This window comes from Callorhinchus milii, unplaced genomic scaffold (genome assembly GCF_018977255.1).
Source record: "Callorhinchus milii isolate IMCB2004 unplaced genomic scaffold, IMCB_Cmil_1.0 Scaffold3, whole genome shotgun sequence".
In the NCBI taxonomy this organism is placed as follows: Eukaryota; Metazoa; Chordata; class Chondrichthyes; order Chimaeriformes; family Callorhinchidae; genus Callorhinchus; species Callorhinchus milii.
This window is the reverse complement of record NW_024704744.1, coordinates 65,484,646-65,500,871: the sequence shown is the minus strand read 5'-3', so window position 1 is coordinate 65,500,871 and position 16,226 is coordinate 65,484,646. Positions and strand designations below refer to the sequence as shown.

Below are 16,226 nucleotides of genomic sequence, written 5' to 3'. Positions count from 1 at the left end.
TAGGGTCGCGGAGCCTGGTGGGGGAGAGGACACAGGCTGCAAAGTTCTGGATGATCTGCAGCCTATAGAGGGAGGCGTTGGGGAGTCCGACAAGCAGGGAGTTTGCGTGGTCGAGCCTGGATGTTATGAATGTATGTATGAGGATCTCCACGGCCTGCGGTGTGAGACAGTGTCGAGCCGCGCGATATTGCAGAGGTTGGGCAAGAACAAGGCAGTGCGGGTCATGGATATGGGTACAAAAGATAAATGACTGAGTGAGGATTCAAAACCTTCAGGCCTGAAGTTATTGATAAACTAGTTAAGGTGCAGAGGATGTTGACTGGTTTCTTGTAGTTCAATATGTGTCCAGTTTGTGCAAATATTGAATTTTGCATCTGATTTCTTTATCATTTTAAGCTAACATCTTGAGTAACTGAGTTGGAAGAACACCAAACCTGCAGTCAGAAAAATCTGGTTTGAAATCCCAGTGAGCTTACTGACTCTTTCAAAGTTCAGCAGCAAGTATAAAAATATCCTTTTTTTGCAGGGGGAGACATTGATTGTTTTTCCCTGGAGTTGAATTGTTTCCAAGGAAACTCCAGTGGCAAAGTGAATCATGTGTGCAGTAATCCAAGGTTTGGTTGATCACTGTGTATGGTTTGCCAACGTGACTTTAAGATGTCAACATGTTTTTAACTCTGCAAGCCAAAGCACTAGCAGGTTGCACACCTCTAGCTGGGCAAGCATTATGGTAAGCTGTAGTTGCCATTTAATGATTAAATTGTGTACACATAAAGATACAGGGAGTTCATAAATAACTCATTGGTTATGTATCAAAGACAAAACATCTGTTCTCATTGAATAAAGAGGGAAGCCATCCAAGGAGAAAGAGTCTGAGAGAGAGAAGTGATATCCAAGATGATAGGCAATGCAGTAATTACATTATGTACTGCAGATTCACTGGTCCAAAAACAACAGCCAGAGATCTTTCAGCAAAGCTCCACTGAGCACTCAGAGTGTCTGTCTCTTTTACATATTTTGCAGCCATGCCCATATCCTATCAAAAAAATGATTTATCCATCTGTAGAGTAAGATATTATTATCAGGCCTTTCATCCCTAATAATCTCTTGCATCAAGTTCCACTAGACAGCCATAGGGGAAGGGCAACGGACTGTTTCTGCTTCCAATTCACTAATGTCATAACAGGGTGAGATTTTAGATGGAATAGAGCACTGGAGCAGGGATGAAATGCTACCTAATAAAACATGCACTCTGACATTTTTCTTTGCAATAGTCCAAGGTAAAACACACATGTGCATATCAGGTTGTTTACATGGAGGTGAGATATTAAGGCGATTATCAGTTTCATTGGAATATGTGCATAGATAGATGCATTATAACACACTATTCATTGCAAACCTCTTTAATTAAAACTTTTGAAAGCATGAATTATTTTGCCATCTTTGTTCACCCTTGACATTATCCTCCTGACACAACATGGCTGGCCAGATAAAGGCTGCACTAAAATGCCTATTGTAACGAAAGAATAGAAACAGCCAGTATTGATCAAATCTGTTTTGATTGGAGAAACAAAGATAAAGTGGGAAACTTAATCCAAAACCAACAAGAACAATGCACTGTTTCTCAAAGCATTTTAAAGTCCTGAATTAAGTTTTTCCCATCAGCCTTGTGCTTGACACACATGAAACATACGACAATGGTAGTATACATACCAAAAATGGGAGTTTCCGAACTGGAGGGCAGAACATAGAAGAGAAAGTCCCTTCACTTTTTTGAAACATGCTATGGGATCTTTAATATCCACCTGAACATGCAGATGGAACCTAGGCTTAATGCCTTTACCAAAGGTTGGCACCTCCAAATATGCAGCACACCCCAGTCCTCTGCTTGACGGCCTCCTGCTTGTCCCTCGCACCCTCTGCCCCACCATAGGAGGTCACGCTCTCAGCCACTATGCCCCAAAACTCTGGAACACTCTCCCTCAATCCCTCTGCCTTGCCCCCTCTCTCCCCTTTTTCATCTCCCGCCTGGAAACCTTCCTCTTCAACTGTGCTTACAGTCACCTAACCCCAGCCCCCCTACCCCCACCCTGCATGGAGGGCGCTATATAAGTGCAAGTTGTTGTTATATATTTAATCAATTATATTATATATTGATCCAAGCTGTTCCACTATTTTATTAGATCAAGAAAGATCCTTTAATCCCAACTCAGTATCTCATAATGCCCTCATCTATCTAAGAAGTAAAAGGATTTTGTAATTCCAAAACAACATTTACAGACAAGTTTAATTTATACTTGAATTGGAATGAGTGAACCTGAGAGAAAAACTTTGAAACACTGAATGTATGAGTAATAATATAATAATTCTTGGTTTGATATAGTGCCTTTCACATGGGAAGGAAGTCTCAAAGCGCTTTGTAGGATATACTGTCAAATGTAATGATTGTGTACTTGGTAGGTGAAGGGAAGAATAAAAGTCAATCAGATATAGTATGAGAGATAAGAGATAGAGAGTGTGAGTGAGTGTCATCCCACGTCCCCATCTTCCCTGACTGGTTTATACATTATTCTATGTGAAGGATGGTGTATAAACGTTGTTGTTCGGATGGGAAAGAAGTGATTGTGATTTATACCATAAATCAATAAATATTCAATCAAGAAAAACCTGGAAACACATTACCGATCAAACATGAACTTGTCTAGACTGGTGCGAATGTTCGTGGGGGAGCGCTTCTTGATGGTCCTGCGGGCCACTCCTGGCTATTTTAGTATTATGTGCCTTAATGTCCTGGGTGGTTGGGGTGTAGGGTGGGTATTCTGGAAGGTTGAAATCCAATGGGTCAAAGGCCTTCTTTATCTGCACTGATCTTGTGTTGTGATCATTGGCATAGTGAGTCAGCTACCCTTGTGTCCCTGCAGCACTTGGCTGCCCACTGTGCCATCCCAATACTTATTTGGAATCTTACACTAAATATAATAAAAAGGCACTATGCTGTCACTTTAATTTATTCATGAAAAGGACCCAGTCACTCATGACAAAAAAAACATTTCATGATCGTTCAGGCATGATTCTAGTTATTTATTCTGACTTATGCAATGAGTAGCAAAACAAAGTAAAGAAACCCACTGATGCATGAAATTTCCCTCCCCTTTATTTTAGCCTATATTTTAAGTACTATTTAAGGTGGAGCTGATAAAATAAAATAATTCCAGCTCACGATCGCTGTAAGGCTGGTCAGAATTGTGGATTTAAGTAAAGTGGATTTACACAGGCAGCAACAGTAACTGAAACCTAGGCTGAACAATCTTGCGGAAAGTGAAAAAGAAAAGAGCTTCATGAATGCCAATTATTTAAATGAGTCTAATTTGTGGTATTTTTTAATGGGATCTTAATAAGAAAAAGCAAATTAAACACATTTCAATCATTTGTGGCCAAAGAGAATTCCTGTCAACCAGCAGGAAGGAACTCTGTTCTGAAATTAGATCACATTAAAGCAATGAGAATATCACAAATCAAACCCTATGATCTCTTTTTTAATGCTTACATGCCCATTTGTCTTACACACACTATACAAATTGACTGCCATATTCACCTACAAAATAAACAATCACTACAAGTTACAGTAAAACATTTGAAGCATTTGCAACATCCTCCCATTGTGGAAGTGGTATATCAAATGCAAAAAAAAAATTATTATTTTGTAACTCTAAACCTGTGTCCTCTTGTTTTATCATCTCAGTGCACCTGAAAGTATTGTTCTGGGTTTACATTTCAATCCAATTTAAAATAGTGTATACCTACCTCTATGAGGACCCATCTGAGATTCCCATTTCAAAACTGGAGGCCAGCTTGTCTAATGCTGATAAACTTATTTATCTAACACTAAGGATCATCTTGATGCTCTTCTCTGTACTGTCTTGAAGACCTCGGCAATCCTTTTATGTTGTGGTGACCAGAACTGTTTGCAATACTCTAGGTATGAGCAGATTAGAGCAATATACAGCTTGAGTATGAATTCTGGGCTTCTGGACTCAAGGGTTTGGCAATTTAGCCCAGCATTATGTTTACATTGTTTATTGCTGTCGCATACTGTTTTGACAGTTCCGCAGTCCCTCCACCTTGCCCTCTCCCTTAACTCCTTCAAGCCCCATATCAAGACGCTTCTCTTCAACTGTGCCATTGCTCCCCACTCTCCCCAATCCCGACCCCCAGCTCAGGTCTGAAAAATGATTGTTCAGCACCTTGGGACGTCCTCCCAATGTGAAAGGCGCTATAGAAATGTAATTTTGTTGTTGTTGACATTAAGAATTGGTCAAGTAACTCCCCTCGGTCCTTTTCAGTTTCCTCTTGGGCAAGTTCTATACCGTCCATGGTGTATCTGTGTTTCCTCTTACTTCCTCTTTGCAGTACTTTGCATTTATCTGTGTTGACCTTCATTTGCCAATCATATGCATAACCTATCAAAATCTTTTTGTAAGACCTTTGCTGCCTCTTCTGATTCCATGCATAAACTTGAACCCTTGAATTGACAGTATACCTTAAACTCTAGATTAAGAAGACAAAATGCTAGAAATACCACCTAGTCGACCCATTAAGATCATTTTGTCTTTCAATTTGAGATTGCTTGGAACTGCAGAAAATTGCAGGCTAAGACCTGGATCGAAGTCCGATCATCATGACTCCTTGTTCTAGAGTATTCACCCACAAATATATGGTCAATTCACTTTACAGCATATTCTGTGAAGCGCTTTGAGATGTCTAGAAGACGTGAAAAGCGCTATATCAAATGCAAGGATTATTATTATATATATTATTATATAATATTATTATTATTATTTGACCATGTAAAATAATCGCATTATTACGATTCTGTTTATTTATGCCCTTTAGGATCTTGAACACTTCAGTAAGATCTCCTCTGCGCCTTTTTTTCATTATACTATACTACTCTAAGCATACTTTAAAGCTTCTTATTTCACATTCAGTGAGAATGTGAAGTGGCCCTGTAACAGTTTGACACTTATTGATATTCACATTGCTGTGATCGAGCATCGAGAAGTACCTGTTCTAGCTCTTGAATGTTGTATCATTATCTAAACTTGTCTTTTTAGTTCTCTTAGAACACACTATTTAGACTAAAGTGCAGTTGCTTACAAGTTCTGGGCAGATGACTCGTTTCAAAATGTTAATCCACAAGTTGCTTGTGACTTTAACAACTATCTTAGAAAGAAAGATTTATGTCTTTTCCCCAGGCAAAATGTGAAACCTGTCTCTAGAGAAGTTACTTCCGCTCGCTTCGTAGCCAGTTGTAAACAGTGCCTCAGTGTTCAGGTTCTCTAAAGCACTGTTGTACAACTGGCTTTGATCTAAATTAGATGATTGTTGGTTCAAGTTACAATATAGAACTGTGGGATGTGATACCCCATGGCATTACCACACGTGTGAAGTTGTGTGCATCCAAGAAGGACTGAATTTCAACATAGATTTAATGTTGGTCTACATTCATGGAAACAGTTTTCAGATTGCACTAATTTGTTGGTTTTAATCAAAAATAAGACAAAATATACATTCCATAAATCAAATTCCACTTCTCTTCAAAACGTCTGTTACCAAAAGATCTGTTGCCCTTTTTAGTGTATTTCCCCGGCACTTGGTCTAATTGGCATATTTCTTAACAGGATTCCTGAATAAGAAATTAAGTAATGCAAAATGGAACCGCTTCCAGGAATCCGTCACTCTGTCCTATGGGAACTTTGCTCAGGTGCAATGTACTTCTGGAACAGAGCCCATGGATTGAGGGGAATATTGCACATCAGACTCCAATAGCTCTTTTTTATGGCTTGCAAGTCCACTTTCCACTGTGTTTGCCCTTCACCTGTCACCTGTAGCTTGATATGATATTTGGCTTATTCTTAAATAATCTTAATTTTCAAGCTGTTTTAAAGACAGTTTTCTGTAGATTGTTTAAAAACTACAGAAAACTGCCATCAAAGTTAAAACTGAATTAAATTCTTTTTCAATTTCTGCACAATCTAATGTTAATTAAAGTAATCGAAGCAATGAGAGAAGGTTAAGGAAATTTCACTTATTCCTTTGGTAAAAGAGGAGACATGATAGAAGTTTTCTAGATTATAAAAGGGGTTGTCAAGACGGATTAGTACGATGGGCAAGACACAAGCAAATTATACATTTGGTGAAGTTTTCAATCCCCAGGAGACACAAGTTAAAAAATAGTAAGTTAAGAATAAATCAAACATTCTTATACAGTACAATATGTTTTCAGACAGAAACAAAATTGAACAACGATAGACTTCAGGAATCCAATTAATTGGATCTCAATCCATGACTGTTTGAGGGATAAGATGCTATATCAAATGCAAGTATTATTATAAGTCACCAGAGAGGTCCATTGAAACAGACAGTATAAATGTATTCAAAAGGCAATGTTTCTGGAAAGAGAAAGGATTAAGGGAAGTGGTGAGAAGACAGGTACTATATTCGAGGTTCAGAACTATCAAAAGGTTTAGATTGTTTGAGCTGCAAAGTCCTTTCCTATCTTAGATATTCTTATGTTTTTATTTCTCATGTAGTGTTTGCCTTTAATATTTGACTGTATATATCTCACAACTGCTTTCTTCTGCCTACCCTTATCCCAGTATCAACGCTTGCCAATTCTGGGAAAAATTTGGAAGACAGTTTCTATCACACGAAGCTGACATATGCCATAGGTGCAGGTAAAGCCAAATTTGAATCTATTATAATTTAAATGCTAACTCGTCAGTGAATTTATCTGAGAACACAATTTTCCTTATTCATGGGAACCTCTATTTTTTGGTCTAAATAATATCTTGGTCACAGATTTCTTATTATATAGTATATACAGTAAATCAAGATTTGGTACCCCCAAAGAACATTTTTGGTGTTACACTTTTAAGCAACCTTTTTTTTAGCATCTCTTTGTAGTATTAATATTTGGTATTGTGCCTTGCATGTTTTTTGCCTCATTACTGTCCATGATTTATAATCTAAGTGTCATCTTAGATTGTCATCTTGGAGTCCTATAGCTCAGTGGTCAGAGCACTCGCCTCGTAAGCGAGAGACCTGGGTTCGATTCCCGGCAGGGCGAAACGTTGGGCAAGTTTCCTTACTCCACACGCCTGATAATAATTCCTCAAGAAAAAAAACAATAATAAGTTGGTCACTCAACCCACGACTGTTTGTGGGACACCTCTGTACGCAACTGGGTGCTGCGTTTCGCCCACAAATATAGTCAATTCAATTTACAGTACATTCTGTGAAGTGCTTTGAGACATCTAGAAGATGTGAAAAGCTCTGTATCAACTGCAAGGTTTATTATTATTATCTTCGCTGAATTGCTAACATTCTCACTTCTGGTTCAGAAGGTTGCAGGTTGAGACCCCATATAGTTATCTGAGCTCATAGTCTACGCTAAGACAAATGTAATTTGTTGCTGCCATTGTTGCTGCATTATTGGAGATCTCGTACTGTCCTTTAAATGAGACATTGAAACCGAGGTCCCGTCTCAGTTCGGGTGGACACAAATATCCTGTGACATTATTCAAAAAGAACATGAACTTTCTCATGGTGTCCTGGTCAACAATCGTCAAGTTAAAATTCATCATTCACCTTGTCGCTGTTTTGTGGGATGTTGCTGGCACAAAATTCCTGTTTATAAAAAGTTATTACATTTTACAGTAATTATGCTTGAAGGACTTTGAGGTCTATCGACGTGATCTTTCTTTCTAACCTTAAAACTTCTTACATGAAAGAGAATATGTGGGAAGTATAAAGGGGACACATTAACTTGCTTGCTTCTCAACAGAAGCCGATAGGGAGATTTTAGTCTGATTAGATGTGGCATACGTGTCTGCTTTGGGCAAAGATGTGGGTAACACAATTGACTGTGACTTGTGTTTCACACCTTCTCAAACCAGAGAAACTAATGTGGTTGAACAGGAGCTTCACGTCAGACACTAGAGTAATTCACAAGTGATTTACAGTAGTTTATTTACAGATTCAAGATTCAATTCATATTTTGCAGTGAGGTTACACTATGATGATGTACGACAGGAATTATTTTGCTCTCAGTTCTTCATTTGGTCCTCGAATAGAAGTCTACGTATTTGTGCAGTTCTGTCAGTTAGAAACAGCTACATTAATTCTTAATAATAATAATCCTTGCATTTGATATAGCACTTTTCACGCCTTCCAGAAGTCTCAAAGCGCTTCACAGAATATGCTGTAAAGTGGATTGACTGTATATTTGTGGGCGAAACGCGGCAGCCAATTGCGCACAGCAGCGTCCCACAAACAGGCGTGGATTGAAAACGACCAATTTGTTATTGTTTTGTTTTGGAGGTATTATTATTAGGTGCGTAGAGTAAAGAAACTTGCCCAAGGTTTTGCCCTGCCTGGAATTGAACCCAGGTCTCTCGCTTGCGAGCGAGTGCTCTAACCACTGAGCTACAGGACTCCATTCCATTCTTGATTATATAGTTAAAAAGATTTTATAATGGAACTGTTTTTTGAAATCAAATTATGACTTACTGTCACATTTATTATTCCCAAAGATTTCCATTGCGCCTTGAATTTTCAGTTCACTTGTTAGCTGGCACCCTTTCGGCAATTATTTCATTTAAATATTTGAAAATTGCTTTACATAGCTCTCTCTCTTTCTCGCTCTCTCTCTGTTATTTTCCTGAAGAATTCAGAGAGTTCTCATTAAGATTAACAAATGCTCCACAGGGCAGATTGACTTCAGTGCTAAAGGGAGCAGAAATGGGAGAGGGAAAGCCAAGATTGCATTTTGTTTTTAGGGGAGTGGTGCTGGATGAGTGTTCTGGAGTCTTTGCTCGATTGCTGTTTAGCTTTGGAGAATCTCTCTATATATAATCCTTGCATTTGAAATAGCGCCTTATTGCATCATTGAGATGTCACAAAGTGCTTCACATGATGTACTGTAAAGTGAATTGACTGTATTTTGATGGTGAAATGCGGCAGCCAGTTTGTACACAGCTATGTTCCACAAACATCCATGAAGTGAATTCTATTTGGAGCATTTGTTGGCCTGAACACCAGGAGAATCTTCCTTCTCTTTTCAAATAGTGAACTTTCATCCAGGTGACTAAAGTGAGTGGAATGGAATCCACAAGGTCACAAGAGAAGTTTAGGTGAAGAAGTCTCTTCAGCCCACTTGATCTCATCCTTCCAAAATACTCACCTTATTGTTCATCTAAGGTAGCATTCTTAAATGAGTATGGCATACCAGCCTCATTCACCATTCCTGGTAAAAAAAATTACAGCTTTTCATTGCCTTCTGGGTAAAGGAATACTTCCTGGGGTCTGCCCTGAAATGTCCATTGCAATCCTGAACCTGTGCTCTCTTATTCTGAAACATAGGCCTACTTGAAAGTATTGTTTTTGTTTACTTCCTTAATCCTATTTAGACTCTATAAGGATTTTACCTGAGATGTACCTTTTCAAGACATACTGAAGCATAGAGTAGGTTTTCCATACTCACCTCCCCCTTTCGTGGACCTATTTGATTCTTTTCCTTTTTATCGGGACATTGGTTTACAGGCACTTGATGTCAGATCCCTTTGGTACCTTACCCAAGTATTCATTGTTCATTTATGAGTCTTGATGATCCTGGGGTGCTCTGTAGCCGAGTCTGATCGTGTCCACCCAGTGCTTATCTACTAGCAGCGGTCTGTGGTTAGTGATTAGCAACACAGGCCTTTGACCTGGCGAGCCAGAATGCCAGAGTTGAGATCAGCTTACAGTACGATGACCAAAGATGACCGATCTGTGGGAACAGTCCCCGGATGAGGTATCATGTCCCTGGTCAAATATGCCCTGTCTTGAGTACAGCAACAAACTGAGCAAAAAAAATAAAATTCTAAAACATTCATCAGACAAATACAGCCATTAATCCAATAAGCTTCTCCAGTACTGCCAGCATCAGGAACTGTAGTGAGTTGAGTTTTATTTTATATGTATCCCAGATTTGGTTCACAAAATATGGTCACCCTAGCTAACAGCACAGACAAATGTTTACACCTTTACAGCCTTGTACTGTACCGAGAGATGTTCTGTCAGCTTGTCTGTCTTCTTGCAATTAAACCTCAACAAGATGGAAGCCATACTCCTTGGCTCCCGTAGACGTCTTCTGTCCTGCGGTTCAGACATCGTCAACCTAGCCGATGTGTCATTAAAACTCTCTGACGCAACTTAGGTGTCAGGTTCGATCTCCAGTTATCCTTCCTCTACCACATCTGGTCCCTGACCAGGATTGCTTTCCTCCACCTCTGCCACATTGCCTGTCTCCAACAATACCACACTCCCCAAGCTGCCGAAACCCTTGTCTATGCCTTTGTCGCATCTTGGCTAGATTACTCAAACATCCTCCTCGCTGGTCTCCCCTCCTCCACTATTCATAAAATTCAACTCATCCAAAACTCCACCGCCCGCATTCTCACCCATACTGAACTCTGTACCCCGATTACTCCAGTCCTTGCCAAACTCCATTGGCTCCCTGTCACAGAGCGGACCGACTTCAAGATCCTCACTCTAGTGTTTAAATCCCTCCATGCCTTGGCACCCCACTATTTCTCCAACCTCCTCTCTCCTCACAGCACTAGTCCGCTCTACAGGCTCCGGCTTCCTCCTTGTCCCTCGAATCCTCCGCTCCACCATCAGCAGTCATTACACCCCCAATAAGATGGAAGCGATACTCTTTGGCTCACGTAGATGTCTTCTGTCCTGCGGTTCAGACATCCTCAACCTACCCAACTGTCATTAAAACAGCCACTTCACCCCAAAACTATGGAACTCCCTCTCTCAATTTCTTTGCCTTGCCCCTCTTCCCCATTTTCAGGTTGCACTTGAAGACCATGCCTATGGTCACTTTCCCCTTCCTCCTGGCTCAGCATCAGGGTCCGCCATTGTTAAGTGCTTTGGGATGCCATCTGGCATGGAGAGCGCTATATAAATGCAAATTGTTGTTGTTGAGGGGTGCCATTACCCTCTCAGAAATTGAGAGAGCTTAGCTTTCTTATGTCCTTATCTGTTCTAGAGCAAAACAAAGAAATTAAATGGAAGGAGGTGTGAGTTACAGTGGACAGAAATAGTATATTACAAATCTTACAGCTTTCTTTAAGTTTTTTAGTTTGTCACATCAAACCTTACAGGAACCAGCCAAGTTTCCTGAAATGTTAGTTGTTTATATTGCAGATATATTTCTCCTTAATGTCACATTTACAGCGAATGCATAAATATAACATATAAATAGACTTAAAAATGACATTGAGCTGTCCTCATGGGCTCGTTACTCTCGGAAGATGCATTGACAAAAAAAACATTTACAGTTATCACTTCTCATGTCACATTTTTCAAACTGATGTTTCCATTCAACTTTTTAATGTTAAAAATGAATAATTGATTAATCTCTCCAACAAAAACACCATATATCAGTGATGAAGGCAAAGAAATGCGAGACAGTGATTGGTGATTAGTAATTTGAATGGTAATTAGTAATTTCAGAATGACATGAAAATCATTCGTTAGGCATATTTGTGTGTGTATATGTGTGTTTCTCTCTCTGATTTTATTTTGGTCAATTAAGTGTTTGACAGAGGCGGAAACCCATCTTCATGTTAAGAGTTTCCAAACCATATTGAGTGTTCCATGTATGAATTCCACCGACACATGGAAATTTCTCTGATTACATGGAAGACAATATTCAAATATGTCATGTAGGGATTCATTTTTAAATATTTGAGACTTACACAAAGTCTTTTGTATAATTTATGAAAGCGTCTGAAAGCCTTGATGGAACTGTGGCCCTCTCCATTGTGTAATAGTCATTTGCACAAAATGAAAAATAGTCCAATTTTATCCCAACAAAACCAGGATTTTTTAAACATTATTTTCTATGTGGATGCACACAGAAAATTAAGTAATTCTTTCAGTGGGAATGAATGTAATGTTCAGTGGAAATTAAGTGAGCCTCCAAATTCTAAAGTTATTGTAGTTTACGAGTACTTCTTATTCTACCCAGAAGCCGGGTGAGCTCACAATTAACCTTTTTCCATTCCCATTTGACTCACACCCTCCTTCATCTCTTTCAAGGTCCAAGTTAAGATCTTTCTCTTCGATTGCTCCTTCAGTTATTTTTTCCCTCCTCACCTCACTCCCGCCTCAGCTTGGGTGCCAAATTCAGGACTGTCAATCACCTTGAGATGTTTTCCTGAGGTGAAGGCGCTATATAAATGTAAATTTGTAAATTGTAATATTGTTTTTACAGAACACTCAGAAGTATTGTGAACAGTGCTGTTTATTTGTTGGCAGACTTGTAATCCACCACCACAAGCATCATGGCACCATCTTATTTCCACAATCACCACATCTGGCAGGGCAGGGCATCAGCCAAAATTTGATTCCAGGTCTGATCTGGGGTCTCGGCTGCTCAGAGATTCCGAATAAAACTACTCGTCTTCAAAACTCCTGTTTCCCATTAGGTATCCAATTCGAACTACTTGATCTCACAGCTTTTACTATTGTTGGGGACATTATCAAATGCTTTCTGGAAAGAATATATCAGCCCATTACCTTCTTCCACTGTTACAAGGATTCTGATAAATATTAGACAAAATGTATTTTTTATAAATTCATTGGTTGCCTTGGATTTATTGCTCTCTGGGGCTCAACATCTCAGTGTTCTGTGATCAGTGGCCAGCTTTCATTCCTCAATGCTCTTTATGTGAGAGGCGATAATGATCGCATCAACACAGAAATGGAGCAGCCAATGACAAAGCTTTGGATTAATGAGCTGCTGATGCTTCTGAAGCTGGTAAGGAGACACTTGAGTCCAATAAAACTTCAAAAGTCGCAATGCGGCTGTGGATAGCTGAGAGAAAATGGCTGAATGGCAAATTCAGAACAATCAAATTTTCTCTGAGACACTGCCAGGTTTGCCGCCAGTGGAAATAGAGTAGTGCCAGGATGTTTGGCCTGGTGGGAGGTTTGGGGTGCTCTGACATTTGGGCTGGTGGGAGGTTTGGGATCCAAGTGCTTCCCTGCTTCTTAACAAAATGCAATATTAACCATATCAACTACTGATGTGTTTTTTTCCTCCTACTGTGGAAGGTTCTATATGAAATGTAAAGATTACTAACAGTAGTCATGATAGTAACATAGTGGGTCAGCGGCAGACCAGAAGTGAATGTTGTTGGCTTCCTGCTCACATTGCCCAAGTGAAGGGGAGATTCACAGTGTCAGCAACCCCAGAAATGATTACGTGTGGCTGTGTTTACAGATGGTTTCATTTTTAGGTCCTAACTTACTGCAGGATTACAGGACTGCACTGTATGAAACAATATACATTTTTATAAAAATCTTCCCAATGGTTAATTGGGGGTAAATCTGCTTCAGTTTGGTGTAAAGTATGCCTTAAACATATAAAAGAAATTCTCAATACAAACAGACTCTGTACTTGATGTGTGCTTTGACTGTGTCATTGCTGGAGGGGAAAGAGAGGAAAGAATAGAATGTAGACTCTGAGGCACAGATCTATCACCCTAGAGGTTACTTTTCTCGACCTGTCAAAGCCAAAAGCCCTGTGTTGTTATCATTCTGCATTTGACTTATGAGCATTTGCCTTCTTAAAGGTGGGGAGTGTAATGTGGTGAGTCACCTTGCCAGGAGGCAGGTTCTGCCTATAGCTGTCAAGGTCGTTCTTTCCCTTTCCAATGTCACAAGTACTTTGCAAGCTTCTCAACTGGTGACATCTATTTCTGAACTTGGTCAGACAACAGTAGTATTTGCTTAGAGATTGTTACCACCTGTACATTATCATGGGACCACAGCTAAAGCAAATCACTCACGAGATTCCTGTCATTGACGATTTCCCAAATGTTTGTGTGTCAGCCTGCCTCAGTTCGTAACACTCTCACCTGTGGGTGGGAAGGTTGTGGGTTCAAGCCCAATGTCGGGATTTTGAAATCTTATAGTCTAGGCTGACGCTTTAATGGAATACTATCCATAATCACAAAATAAGTTTTATATGATGACTGCATAAGATTTTGAGTAAGACAAAATAGACGTAAGAACATTATTTGAGCTGGATCAAATGTGATGCCAAGCAAAGAATTACCAACACCATTGCCAAGAAACTCGCGTCATATCATGATTCATGTATCTCTCATGCTGTAGACTAGCTGCTACATACAATGAGCAGGAAATCATTGGAGGTCAGCTTTAAGGATAAGCAACAACTTTTCATCAGTTTTGTTTATTTTCCTGGTTTCCAATCTTTTTCCCCTTTTTCCTTTCAAGGAGTGGTTTTCTCACAGCAACCATCGCCGTGGAGACAATCCACTCCCAGGCCTCTGAAACTGCTTTAGAAGCATCTAATTTGTGACAATGGCAACAGGATTTACAACTAGCAGATCCTGCACACCAAGCTTGATGTGTCAGTCTTAGTCCAATCTTCTAGGACTCCGCTCAGACTCCCATCTCCTGACAGGTATTTTTAGTTTCCATTGGCTGTAACCTGACTTCAAAGTCAGAGTCATTGTCTTTACTGAATTCCAGAGAGAGAAGTCAGCCTGAGAAACAACCAAGCACCTACAAGATACTCTACATAAAATCTTGTTGTGACCCTCACAAGTTAGGTTGTGCAGAGATGTGTAAGTGAGGCCTTTTGGAATTGTTACAGTGCTTTTATCATGCTTAATCACCTTAAAATTCTTCACAGGTAACTGCTGTCAAGTGTAGTCGCTGTTTTTGAAAGCAAAGGTGGCAGCCAATTTACACACAGCAGGATCCCACAGACAGCTGTGAGGTGAATGACGAATTGATCTGATGGGTGGGAGGAATTGTTGGCCAGGATACCAAGAAAAATTCGCCAAAAAATTCAGGATACCAAAAAAAAGTCAGGAGTTCTTTAACATCCACTTGACAAGCAGATAGATATGCCTTCAGTTTAACACCTCTGAATGATGGCATGTCTTGTAATGCAACCCTCCCCCAGTGCTGCACTAAGTGGCATCTTAAATTATGAGCTCATGCATTGACAAGGGGGCTACTTGTTGAAGTATAATATTTGCTGATAATACAAGGCTACAAAGCAACTATGTTAAAAGCATATACTGCAGATCAGGGATTAGTCCAGAACATTAGAAGTGACACAGAATTGGGGTTGAAATACAAAAAAACAGCATTGTAAAATCTCTAACACTAGGAAAAGTGCTTCAATATTTAATGTACATCTCATGCAGAAAACTCCACTGACCCACGAGAATTCTTCCCTGATCTGAGATTGCCTGGAGTCTCTGGAGTCAGTACAAAGTACACGAGTTCCCTGCACAAGATACAATTTACATTCCGAGTCACCTTTCTCAACTCACTCACCATTTACATTGTGGGGTTTCCCATTAGATTAAAGACAACAACAAAATTACATTTGTAAAGCGCCTTTCACGTTGGGAGGATATCCCAAGGTGCTAAACAGTCAGGGAACAGGACCCGAGGGTGAGGGGAAAGATTGGGATGAGGGAGGGCAGAGGAGGTAGGAGGATGGCTGAAGGCTCGGTTAAAAAGGAGGGTCTTGAGTCGTGCCTTGAAGGAGGCAAGAGAGGAAGCGAGGCGAAGGGCTTGTGGGATAGAGTTCCAAAGAGTGGGGGCAGAGAGGCTGAAAGCCCAGCTGCCGATGGTAGGGTGGGTCGGGCGGGAAACCTGGAGCAGGGAGCCTGCTGAGCGGAGGGAGCGGACAGGTTGAATAATTATTGTTTTTGCAAATTGTTTCTCATTGTATATTTTTTTCACAGAAACCCCAATTGCACAGGGTCATGTTCACCAAATTCACTCATCAATACAGCAAAATAAAAGTGAGTGAAGTATGACAAACTTTACAGTTTAGAAAATATTCCACTCCAGTTAAGCATATTGCATGTTCAGTGTTACGCCTTAAATATTGAATTGATTCCATTAATAATAACAACTTGCATTTATATAGCAACCTTCATAAAGGATGATGTCTCGATGCACTTTGTGTCTATGGTGCTAGACACTGAGCAGGGAAGGTAGGAGGTGGGTAGAGCCAGGAGCTGACTAAATCAGTCAAATACCATAGAAAATAACTACTATAACTTACTACGGAGTTAGTTTGAACCACAGAATCATAGTAATTACAGAACGTATGG

At 39.9% G+C, this 16,226-nt stretch overlaps 1 non-coding gene across 1 annotated transcript; it reads left to right on the top strand.

Annotated features, from left to right (window-relative positions):
• The first annotated feature begins 7,057 nt into the window (after positions 1 to 7,057).
• trnat-cgu lies at positions 7,058 to 7,129 on the top strand. Its single transcript has one exon. It is a non-coding gene; the product is annotated as a tRNA-Thr (tRNA).
• The last annotated feature ends 9,097 nt before the right edge of the window (positions 7,130 to 16,226 follow it).